At 35.8% G+C, this 13,339-nt stretch overlaps 1 pseudogene; it reads left to right on the top strand.

Moving 5' to 3' along the window:
• Window positions 8,279-9,296, top strand: LOC100623489 (annotated as a pseudogene).

Below are 13,339 nucleotides of genomic sequence, written 5' to 3'. Positions count from 1 at the left end.
CTTTCTCTCCTCTTCTTGGTGAGTCTAGCCAGAGGTTTGTCAATTTTGTTTACCTTTTCAAAGAACCACCTCTTGGTTTTATTGATTTCTTCCATTTTTTGTCTCTATTGTATTGATTTCCTCTTTGATTTTGTGATTGCCTTCCTTCTGCTGACATTAGGGTTTCTTCGTTGTTCTTTTTCTAATTCATTTTGGTGGTGGGTTAAGTTGTAGATTTGAGATTTTTCTCTTTTTTTGAGGAAGGCCTGTGTTACTATGAATTTCCCTCTAAGTACTGCTTTGTGGCATCCCACAGATTTGGAATGATTTTGTCTTCATTATACTTTGTCTTGAGGTATGTTTTAATTTCCTTCTTGATTTCCTTATTGACCCACTTGTTTTTTAGTAGCATGTTGTTTAGTCTCCATGTAGTTTGTTTTTTTCTCATTTCTCTTCCTGTGGATGATTTCTAGTTTCATGCCATTGTGCTCAGAGGAGAGACCTGAAATCATTTCTATACTCTTAAATTTATTGAGGTTATCTTTGTGCTCCAGGATGTGATCCATCCTTGAGAATGTTCCATATATACTTGAGAAGAATGTATATTATGATTTTTTTGGATGTAATCTCATGAAAGTGTAAAATAATTCTAACTTTTCTATTGTGTCCTTCAGGATCTCTCTTGCCTTATTGATTTTCTGTCTAGATGATCTTTCCATTGATGTGAGTGGGGTGTTAATGTCCCCTACTATGATTGTATTCCCATCAGTTTCTCCTTTTATGTCTGCTAGTATTTGTTGTAGGTATCTGGGTGCTCCTATATTAGGGAGATATATATTGATGGTTGGAATATCCTTTTCTTGAATGGATCCTTTAACGATTAAATAATCCTTCTTTGTCTTTCTTTACAGACTTCGTTTTAAAGTCTATTTTGTCTGATGTGAGTATTGCAACTCCTGCTTTCCTGTCTTGTCCATTGGCATGAAATGTCTTTTCCCATCCCCTCACTTTCAATCTATATGTGTCCTTTGCTCTAAGGTGAGTTTCTTGTAGGCAGCAGATTGAAGGTTTTTGCTTTTTTATCCACTCATCCACTCTGTGTCTTTTGATTGGAGCATTCAGTTCATTGACATTTAAAGTGATTATTGATAGATATATATTTATTGCCATTTTAAATCTTGTTTTCAAGTTGATTCTGTTTCTCTTATTTTCGTTTGTTTTTGGTTTTTTTTTTTTTTTTTTTTTTGGTTGGATGGTTTCCATTCATTTTATGCTTGATTCCTTTTCTTTTCACTTTTTATGAATGTAATGTTCTGTTTTGATTTGCGTTTGCCCTGTTTTTTAAGTATGTTAAGTCCTTCCTATATCTGTTTTCTTTTGCCTGATAGCCATAGGCTCAAACACATCATTAAAGTCATAAAAATAACCTAGATTTTCTTACTTTCCTTCCCCACATTGAATGATATTGATGTATTTTTTTTAACATCCTCTTGTTTAGATCTGTATGCCATCTTAAGTGACTTCTTTCCAATTGTGATTTCCTCCATCCCAATTCTTCTTTTCCTCTCTTATCTTTTTTTTAATCATAAAGAAATCTTAAAACAGACATAGATATAGGCTGTGAGATAGAAGACACTGTTGCAGGAGCAAGGACCTTGAGTATTTGGGCCACTTCACTTCACTACTTGTGACTTTAGGGAGTGTTCAGACTTGACCATGTTTATACGTGTTCCATTTGATAAAGGGATGCTCATGTGTATTCCCAAATTTATTACTTTGTGGATCAAAAACACTCAGTTTGTAAAGGTAGCTCAAGTACCATTGGAAATTAGTGGTCCCATGTTGTTGCATTCAGTCTCAACAAAGGGCAAGTGGCAGGCCAATAGCTATTTCTCAAAAGGGCAGCATTTATCCACAGAAGTTGTAGAGCTTTCTTCCAGTATTCTAAGGGCCTGCACTGTGGTCCACCTATGGAAATCCACTAATAGCTCCAAACACCGTTCCTGTGTGCCGATGAAACTTCAAGTGCCATTGATCTGTTAGATTATATGGCCCAAGTGGCAGAATAGCTTGAAAAACAGTCTACACTTGTCAAAAAGCCGTCTCTTGTTTGAGACCCACTCAAAATTAGCAGTTTATCTGGCCACTAGGTAAATGACATGGAATAACATACCAAAGGAAGATAGTGTTGTCTATAAAATCCACAGGGCCCACTAGTTATTGTGCATCTTTTCAGTTGCAGGTGGGGGCAGACTCAATTCATTATCTTTCATATTAAAGGGATACCTAAACATATTCTTTATCACTGGCCCCCTGAGAATTTCACCGAATTAAAATCATCTGAATTTTTGTTGAATTTATTTTCCACACAACTGTCATGCATATGTATTACCAGTAAGTATGGAATCACTGCTAACCGAACATTATTATGTCAATAAAGTAATGAACTAATGAGATATCATGTAAGAAGCAAAGGCAACAATGATTCTTGGGAGTTCCCATTGTGGCTCAGTGGTAATGAACCTGACTAGTATCCATGAGGATGCAGGTTCTATCCATCACTTCACTCAGTGGGTTAAGGATCTGGCATGGCCATGAGCTGTGCTGTAGGTCACAGATGTGGCTCAGATCCCATGTTGCTGTGGCTGTGGCATAGGCTGGCAGCTGCAGCTCTGATTTGACCCCTAGCCTGGAAACTTCCATATGCTTCAGGAGTGACCCTAAAAAAACAAATATATCAGATTTAGCTATACAACAGAGTGATTCCATATTTTTTTGATAATATGCCATATGAAGTTATAAAATATTGGTATTTTCTGTGTTGCAAGTTACATCCTTGTATCTTGTACTTCCTGGCAATAATTTGTACTTCTTACATTCCATTTTATGTTACTCAAATGATTGATATCCTGTGATATTCTAGGCCCTTCATTCAATGATGAAGATCCTGTGTTAGGCAAATGTTCACATGCATCACCTTGCTAGAAATGAAGACCCACAGGCCTCACCCAGTCCTACAAAACATAATTTGAATTTATGCATTTAAATAAGATCTTCAAGGAGATTCACAGGCATTAAAATTTTTGAAGCACTTATCTAGGCACCATTGAGAACCATTGAGGTTCTTTGTATTTGATTTCCCTTTGCCCCCCATATCCCACCAACCTTTTCTTACAAAGATCTTTTATCTGATTTCAGCTTAAAGTGGAAGTTAGGAGTACTTCTGAACTATGAGCTGCACTTTGCATGAAAAGTACTTTTATGGGATTGTCACTAGAACTTTGGCCTCATTAAAATCATGATTAGCTTAGACAATATCATACTAATTAAGGCACTAAAAGGAACATTTTACAGCTAAAAAGTAGGTTGATTTCAACTGTTAAAAACAAATCTACAATGACTTGATATTTATGATTTCAGCATCTGTAATACTCTGTGGGACAACCTGGACTCCTATATGTTCAAATCTCCAATGCCCAGAGGAACCACTTGGTTTTGTCCTAAAGGGAATTCTTGGGTACTATTAGGGGATTTAAGTTCTTTACTCCTTCCTCTGCAGGAAAAAAGCACACAGTTTTACAATTTGTTGACTCTTGGTTTTCAGGAAAATTTATATAAACAGCATTTTCCTGAGCTTGGTAAATAAAGCCTCCGAAATGAATCAGTGTCTAAAGAACTGCTACATTTGTTATTCTCATTCCTTTGCTGGTGTATTTTTTTCTACTTTAGAAAGCTTAACACTTTGAAGAATTTTCTCAACTTTTTATAAAATGGGTAAGAGAAAAGATTCTATAATATTTATTATGTTTATATATAAAGTTAAAATACTATATATTTCATAATAATTTTAGGTTGGATTTACAAGATGCCCATAAGGACAGATGAATATGGAAAACAAATGGTGAATAATCAATATATTTTAATTTAATGACTATACTGTAACACAATTATTTCCTTAAACAATGTTTTATTATCTGTTAACATAACTATAATGAGTTATAGGTTTTCATGAGCTGTAACATTAATCAACTTAAACTGCATTTAAATATTAGTTCATAGTGATTTCTAAAAAAGAAATCCCTCTGGTTAGTCTTAAGGAAAGATCCATTCTATTTAAATGATCATACTCTCTGAATAAAACATCTAAGATCAGTCACTTTCATATTAACCCCTCTATCTTTTGCACATTTCTGATGATAATTTCATTGAACATTTTATATATATGTTGTAAGAAGTAAACAAAAAATGTCCCTCTATTGCTCTTTACAGCATTTCTGAATTAAGAACTCACACACTTATTGAATTTGAGAATTTTTAATTAGTGATTTTGGATTTCAAGGAAGAAAGTCCATTCCAAATGAAAATATGCTGAACAACTGCACTTATGTTGGTTATCTATATTGCCTGAATTAGGATCCAGTGTTTGGCTCCATTTTATTCTGCTAAAATAAACTAATATAAAAAATTGCTCTCAAATAAAACCAGGAGGATTTCTAGAGAAAATTAGCTCTAATTACACTAATAATAAAGATAAAGTAACTTTTAAATATGGAAAGAATTTTCCAGAAGTGGAAGTAAATTTATGACAAATACAAAGTTTCTAAGGTAAATTTTAAAATGAAAATATTTTTCATACAAAAATTCCACAGAAAAATGAATTTAGCACTTTGAATAAAAGAAAAAAAAAGATTCCCAACATTGAAAACTTTAAATGAAAACCAAGATTAAGATATAGACTTATTTTCTACATTTGAGCTTTCCTTTTTCACCATGTTTGGACTTATTCTGATATATATTTATTTCTCTTCTGTGGCTTGTATTTCTACACTTATCTATGTTTCTGTTATTTTCTGCCTACTTCTTTTCCTCCATTTATGATCTTTTCACTCACTTGAACTTCTTTCTACTTCTCCTGTTTCCTTTCTCTTCACTCACTTGAACTTCTTTCTACTTCTCCTGTTTCCTTTCTCTTCCTAAATCCTCCCTCTCCTTTCTTTTCAAATAGTTTATTATAATGATCTACATGAAAAATTTTCTGTCTCTACATGCAGTAAATATTAATGACTATCCAGAAACCTTGTATTCTCTATTCCATTCTCCTCAGTGTTGTGCCATTCACTTTTTTTGGATTTTATGTCTATTGTTATATTTTTATTTGTCCCATTATTGTCTCTTATCTTGACTTCTGGATTAATCATTTGTGTTTTAGTTATTCCAGATTAAGCTATAATCCCCTACACTTTTTTCTTAATTTTATTTTTTAATTAACTTTTTTTTTTCTTTTTGGCCACAGCTGCAGCATGGGGAAGTTCTCAGGCCAGGGAATGAATTTGAGCCACAGCATTAACCATCCTGGATCCTTAACCTGCTCTTCCACCAGGGAACTCTCTTTTTCTCCATTTTAGAAAGTTTTATTAGTGTACATTGGATTTACAATGTTTTGGTAATTTGTGCTGTACAGGAAAGTGATTCAGTTATACAAATACACACATCCATCCTTTTCCAGATTTTTTTCATATAGCTTATGACAGAATATTAGTAGAGTTTCCTGTACAGTTAACCATCTATTCCATGAACAATAGTTTGTATATGCCAATCCCAAACTCCCCATCCTTTCTCAAAACCTTCCTCATCTTTATGAGAGAGGTAACCATAACTTTGTTTTCAAAGTCTGTGTGTCTGTTCCTATTTTGTAAATAAGTTCATTTGTTTCATTTTTTTATATTCCACATATAAATGATATTTGTCTTACTCTGACTGACTTAACTTCACTCAGTATGATACTTTCTATGTCTATCCATGTTGATGCAAATGACATTATTGCATTATTTTCTATGGCTGAATATTGTTACATTGTGTGTACGTGTGTGTGTGTGTGTGTGAACACTCACACCACAAAAGATACGCACATACACACACCACATCTTCTTTATCCATTCCTCTGTTAATGGACTTTAAGGTTGCTAACATGTGTTGACTGTTGTAAATATTGCTGCAGCGACCCCTGGAGTGCATTTATCTTTCTGAATTATATTTTTTTGGGATATATGCCCATGGCTAGGATTCTGGGATTGCTAGGTAATATAGTAGCTTTATTTTTAGTTATTAAAGAAACCTCCTTACTGATTTCCACAGTGGCTGTACCAACTTACATTCTCACCAGCAAAGTTGGAGAGCTCCCTTCTCTCCACACCCTTTCCATCATTTATTGCTTGTAGACTTTTTGATGATTGTCATTCTGACTGGTGTGAGGTGATACCCCATTTTAGGTTTGATCAGAATTTCTCTAATAATTAGCAATGTTAAGCATCTTTTCATGTGCTTTTAGGCATCCATCTTTCTTCTTTGAAGACACGTCTATTTAGATCTTCTGTCCTTTTTTTTTTTTTTGATTTGGTTGTCTTTTTTTTTTTGATACTGAGCTGCATGAATTGTTTATATTTTTTAGATCAATCCCTTGTTGGTAACTTCATTTTCAAAGATTTTATTCCATTCTGTGTTTTTTTTCTCCATTTTTTAATGGTTTCCTTTGGTGTGTGAAAACTTTTAAGATTTCTCATTATTCTCTGACCTAATCTATATCACAAAATGGAAAATGCTTTTACTAAAGTCACTAAAAACTCTTAATTTTCATGCTCAATGACATCTGTTCATCCCTTGCCCCATCACAACATCTATTTTGGCAACTCACCCTGTACTTTTCTTTGTCTTTTTTGAGTATATTTCTTCTCTTTATGTTCATAATACTCAATTCTCCAGTTTCCCCTGCTTCTCTGATCATGCTGTTCTTCTAGTCTTTCCCTGTCTTTCATCACTGCCTGGCAGGGATATTGGCTGCAACATGAAATGCTTGTTTGTTAGAAAAAAATGAAACTTTCTCTAACATATAAATGGTAGATTAGAGGAATCAGCTGGAAAATGGGCATCAAGCAATAGAAGCAAGCAAGGAAGTCAATTAACAGACACAATCATGTCCCAGTGTTAGCCCCATGAGGTCACTGCTGCTGTTTTGGATGCCATGACTCATACTGACAATGTCATTGGTGTGGGTTAAGGACATATTTGCTCCATTTTCACTATTGTTTCCTTGGCTGCCTTAGCAACCAATTTTTTTTTTTTTTTGGTCCTTGTTCCTTTATCATCATTTCTCCAAACTCCAAATCCAGTGTGGGTGGTTTTGATCTATCACACCTATGTCAAGTTCTCTAACTATAGGTGCAAGGGGAATGGGAAAGGCAGTTTTTTGTTTGTTTTTTGGCTTCTAGTGTGCTAGAGAAGAGGATCAGATTCTGGCAATCTTTAAAATGACATATATCCTCTATGACCTCTTAATACACTTCTTAGGCTTCCTTTTCACCCAACCTCCTTATCTTGTGCATACATTCCAATGAATAGGTCCTACTTCAGTATGACCTGCGCTACCCTCAATAACTCCCAAGTTGTTATTTATAATAGGAGACTCATACTAGAGACTCATACCACAAAATATATATCACCAAATGCTTAGGAGACACTACCTCCACAAATTGGCCCCTGCACCTGAGTTTTTAAACAATTTTTAATTAAAATCTAACAAGTCACAAAGTGACTCCTCTGTTCTTCACTGACCACCTCTTTCACATCCAATATGACACCAAGCTAGTGACTCTATATTTTGAATTCTTCTGCATCTATCTCTTCATCCTCTTCTCAATGTCACTTTACGCATGGACAACACACTTCGTGTGTACCTGAAACACTTAAAGAACAACTTTAAAATGCATATCATTACAACTTATTCTTGACCCACTAAATAAATTTCTACAGCTAAACCTCATAAATTATACCTTGCATAAAATGTTTCCTAGAAAATTCTTATGTGCAATCTGATTTGAAAACCAGTGGACAACAGTAACAGCTTCCTGACTAGTACTCCTGACCTCAATCTTCCATTTCTGCAGCTTGTTTACTATACTACCATATATTTATTAAAAAAATTTACAGTGTTACTCCCACCTCTTTAAGTTTTCAGTGCATACTTATTACCTGATGAATCATAGTAAAGATCCTTCACCAGACATTCAATTTATTTTATTACCTACGCTCCTCAAGCTTCTTTTCTCCAAACTTACATTCATGTCCCAGATAGAATTTCCATATTACATTCAATTCTATGCCTATGAATTTAGCACACATTTAGAATGTATTTAATTGTTCTAAACTGGTTCAGTGATTCACATTTCTTGAATTAAAAAAATAACTTTACTTACTTATAGTTGACACAAATACATCTCATCTATTTTAAAAGTAATAAGGGCAATCTGATACGCAAGGTTTATTTCAAATATAAGCTCTTGTGTCTTTTTTTTTAGTTACTCTGTTTCATTTTAGAAAAAATTTATTGAAGACATGGAAAAGGAAAATGCAACACTGCTGACAGAATTCATTCTCACAGGACTTACATATCAACCAGAGTGGCAAATCCCCCTGTTCCTGCTCTTCTTGGTGATATATCTCATCACCATTGTGGGGAACCTCAGTCTGACTGTTCTCATATGGAATGAACATCACCTTCACATCCCCATGTACTTATTCCTTGGTAATTTGTCCTTTGTGGACGCCTGGATATCCTCCACAGTGACACCCCAGCTGCTGGTCAGTTTCTTTGCCAAGAGCAAACGGATATCTCTCACTGAATGTAAGATACAATTTTTTTCCTTTGCAACCAGTGTAACCATGGAATGCTTTTTGCTGGCAGCAATGGCATATGATCGCTATGTGGCCATATGCAAACCATTACTTTATCCAGTGATTATGACCAACAGACGGTGCATCTGGCTGTTAGTTTCATCATTTTTAGGTGGCCTTTTTCATGCCATACTTCACAATGTTTTTTATTAAGATTAACCTTCTGTAATTCTAACATAATACATCACTTTTACTGTGACATAGTACCACTGTTTAAGATTTCTTGTACTGATCCTTCCATTAATTTTCTGATGGTATTCATTTTCTCTGGGTCAATACAGGTGTTTACCATTCTAACAGTTGCTGTTTCTTATATACTTGTTCTCGTTACAATCTTAAGGAAGAAGTCTGTTCAAGGCATAAGGAAGGCATTTTCCACTTGTGGAGCCCATCTCCTATCTGTCTCTTTATACTATGGGCCTCTCCTCTTCATGTATGTGCGCCCTGGATCATCACAAGGAGATAATCAAGATATGGTGTACTCTTTGTTTTATATGATTATAATTCCTTTGTTAAACCCAATTATTTACAGCTTGAGAAATAAGAAAGTCATAGATTCACTGGTAAATGTGTTAAAAAGAAATGTTTAGATCTAATACTGTTATCAGTTCTCTTTTTACTGAAATAGTCATAAAATTGTTTAGATTTGATGTTGCTACTGTTGGTTTGTGTTCATTTTTTGGCAGTTATATCTTCCCTACAGTTTTAATGACTTAAGCTGAAATCACTAAGAAGCTTCTGAAGGTATGTGTATATGTTACTCAAAAACATAGATACAATTCTAATAAAGTGTTCATGTTATAGTAAAATAGAGAACAAAATACTCCATATGAACTTTCTCAATATTGCTTCATAAATTCATTGAGCACTATAATATTGAAATCACCATTAAAAGAACTGAAACATGGTGGCTTTGACAATAATAGAGCTGTGCAGCCTGGGGACTCATAACACATTTACCTCCACAGTGGAGACAGGATTGTGTTTGAGCAAATGGAGACAAATTTCAAAAATTTTGCTAGCCACCAAAAGGTATTTGATGATATTCTACTTGGGACATGGGGAATGTCACTTTTTGTGGGGTTTCAACTTTCTTATAACACAGAGAAATTAACAGAAATGAGTCGATAATGAAAAAAATATGAGAAAGGAGTTAAAGCAGAGAAATTCAGGCCAAACTTTAAGAGGATGCCCTTAGCTCAATGAGTAATAAGAAGAGGGAAGATGCCTCTCAATGTCTATGATGACTTGAGTGGTCATGTTCAGTTTTTTGGTATGTTGCATGGTAATCCAAAAAGCTTTACTGATTGAAAAGCTAAGTGATGAAATTTCAGATTTAATTGAGATGGGCATAGAGAGGGAAAGAGAAGTGGCAGAATATAAAGGAAATGAGCCCACTTGCTCTCAATTTTACAACAATGAAACTGTTCAGAAAAATGTAATAGGTATTGATTGTTAGAACGTGTTGATGACAAGATGATTCAAATTCATGCATAGTACCAAAGTTCAAATAATGTTAAAATGAATTACACCAGAGTATCCAGTAAGTAGCTGGGAAAGACATGAAAATGAGCAAAAATTTGTGTGATTTGTGCCCCCACAATACTTAAACACTAGCTTTTATCACACTCTGTACTCTAAGAATAATGAGTGATTCATCTTCAGGTCCATGACACCGGTGTGGGATCATGCAAGATTCCATCTTCAGGTCCACCCCCAATCTTCCAATCTCACCATTAACTCTATGTACCATCCTACTGGCACCACTGAGGCCCTTACCCTAAAACTACTGACAAATGTCATTTGCAATAGTCTTGTTACTTATTCTACATACTGTTGATACTCTTACTTCCCAAATATTGCTCTTGGATTATTCTTTATAAACAGAACTCTGAGTAAATAATATCCCTTTTCAACATCTTTTAATATATTGTCATAACTATCAGATTATATGTATATATGGTATACATATCTAGAACTCTATGCACAAGGATAAGTTTTATTTGTTCACGTGTGTTCACATTACGTATATTTGTTCACGTTGGCATTACTTGAGGTCTTTCCCAATAAAGCCTTAATTTTACTATAAAGTCTTTGCTTCCACAATTCTCTTAATGGACCTTATGTTACACCCAAATAAATTACTGAAACCCTCCTAGAGAAACCTTCCTCTCAGATACATGATTCTCTTCCTATAGGTTCCTCCATTTCGAATGGTCTCCTGCCCAAGTGCATCTATCTTCATTTACAATTATAATGGTCATTTTGTCAAGATCTGTCTTAAATGTAATAGTTTCCATAATGTATTTTCATGCTACCTCAAAGAGAGTAGACAAGCTCCCTCATTTGAACGTTTGAGTAGTTTAATTGTTCTTTTAGGCCACAAATACACTTCCCTAATACTTATTCTTGGCCAGCAAGCTTTCTTATTTAGATTATAATTTGAAGAATTACTATCTTCAAATAGTAGAGATTCATTCAATCATTTGTAGCTCTTAGAACAGCTGCTTACCACATGAGGTCCTAAATAAGCATTTATGAAATATATGCAAAATTGAAATGATTCTCACATCATAAATACTTCAATGAAGTGTGAGTAAACCACTTATTTTCAATCTTATAATGAGTCCACAGAGATTCATGCACCTGAAATGGCTACTCTATCCAGTTTACCTTCACATTTCTTTCAAGATAACTGCAAGTATCATACACCCAAAGTAAACTAATCTTCTTCTTCCTAGCAGGAGGATTAGCTCCTGACATAGAGAAAGACAAAATATCTGGGTGAAGTTCTTTAGCTAGATGTTTGGATTAATGATACAGATTATACAAATATTTACAACACATATCATTATTACCTATTTCTGGAGGTGCAGGTCACAAGATTAGATCAGGCCATCTACCCTCTCTTTGTTTCCTGAGGGATATCCCCAAGTCCCAGAGAGGGAATAAAAGAATAACAGTCAGATACTCCTATTGTTTTTCACTAGGGAATCTATGTATTTGCATATATATCCATGGTGTATTAATTTTTGTTGTTTTACAATTGTTCCATTGTTCTTATTTTTTCTGTAATTTATTTAAATTTTTGCTTGTTTGTACGCATATAGTTATAACCCAAATACTATATTGCTAATATAAGCAAATGCTATTTTTGTTTTGTAATCATAAATGTTTGTTTCCCTAATTGTCCATTTGTTTGAATGAAAAGGTTGATATCAATTATGAGTATATGAGGATGTGTCAAGTCCTTCTTTCAATTGGTATGAAATAGGCATTGGTGGTCTCTCAGAACCTCAAGCTTCCTGTTTAATCTTCTATTGAACATGTCTAGTCTATGGATTTTACTGCTCTGATGTGTCTCTCTTTAAATTCCCAACTAATTTATGCCTCCCAGAAATTCACCAAACCTCCTCTTTGTCAATGTATGCCCATGCTCACTTCTGTTTAGCATTTTTTAATTTTTGTATATTATATATGTAATTTCAGGTATATGCAGGGAAATATATAAAAATATAAATCTGCTAAAAGCCCACATCTTAGAAGATATTCTGCGAAATTCTTTAAAAAGAACCTGTGAAATTATAGAGGAGGCAAGATGGCAGAAGAGTAGGGGGACAAGCTTGCCCTCTCTCACAAACACAACAAAAATCACATCTACATGTAAAATGACTCACACAGAACAGCAACTAAATGCTGGCAGGACTCAAACCTCCCAAAATGTCAAGAATCTCTTGACATAACTGGGTAAAACAAAAGAAAAGAGGAGAGATAGAGAAGGGGAATCAGGGCTGGACTGGCACTCCCAAAAGGGAACTGTGAAGGAGAAAGGGAACCCACACCCTGGAAAATCCCCTAATCGATGGAAGGGTCAACCAAGTCATGGGAGGGATCTCCAGATGCCGAGAAAAGTGCAGCAGGTCTGAGATATGAAAAGAAGAGAGCTGTACCGATCATCTGAACCACTGGCACAGACACCAAAGTCCAAGACGCTCAGGTGGGGGCTGGGCACTGAGAACTGGGCTCTGAAGGTTAGTCCCTGGGAGCAGGCTGGGGTTGGCAGTGAGGAGACAGCCTGAGGGATGAGGAAGCTGTGTGTCATGGGTGGAGGGAACAATACGCTAGGGGCTGGGGAGTGGAAATCCACAATAGAGGGAATCTGGGAGAAGGTCTGGACCCCCAGGAGAGATGCTAGTGTTGGGTAAGGGAAAGAAAGAGGGGTGGGTCACCATAGAATACTCTTTGAGCCCCAGCATGCATGCTTGCCTGCCAGCTAGTAGAGAATAGAGCTTCCCAGCACATCCCCCCTCTCCCACCCCACACACACCTTGCCAGAAGCTGCCTGCAATCCCAGTAGACTGGCCTTACCACCCACAGAAAGCCAGCCACCACTGCAGCTTTCCCAGGCATGGACTGCCTGCATACAGGAAATGCCTTAATCCTGCAGAGCAAGTCACTCAGCACCTCCTGCTCTTGGGAAGAGCTGCACAGCCCAGAAGCACCAGGGCAAGCCCTGCCAGGAAGGCCATAGGAAGTGAAACACCACTGCGGTACACACCTGCCCCAGGGCAGATGGGGCTAGCTGGCTCACTTTGAGGCAAAGGACCCTGCTAGTTCTGCCTGCCCTCAGGAA

This window comes from Sus scrofa, chromosome 13, assembly GCF_000003025.6.
Source record: "Sus scrofa isolate TJ Tabasco breed Duroc chromosome 13, Sscrofa11.1, whole genome shotgun sequence".
Lineage (NCBI taxonomy): Eukaryota > Metazoa > Chordata > Mammalia > Artiodactyla > Suidae > Sus > Sus scrofa.
Note: the sequence above shows the minus strand (reverse complement) of the source record. Positions and strands in the feature narration are given on the sequence as shown.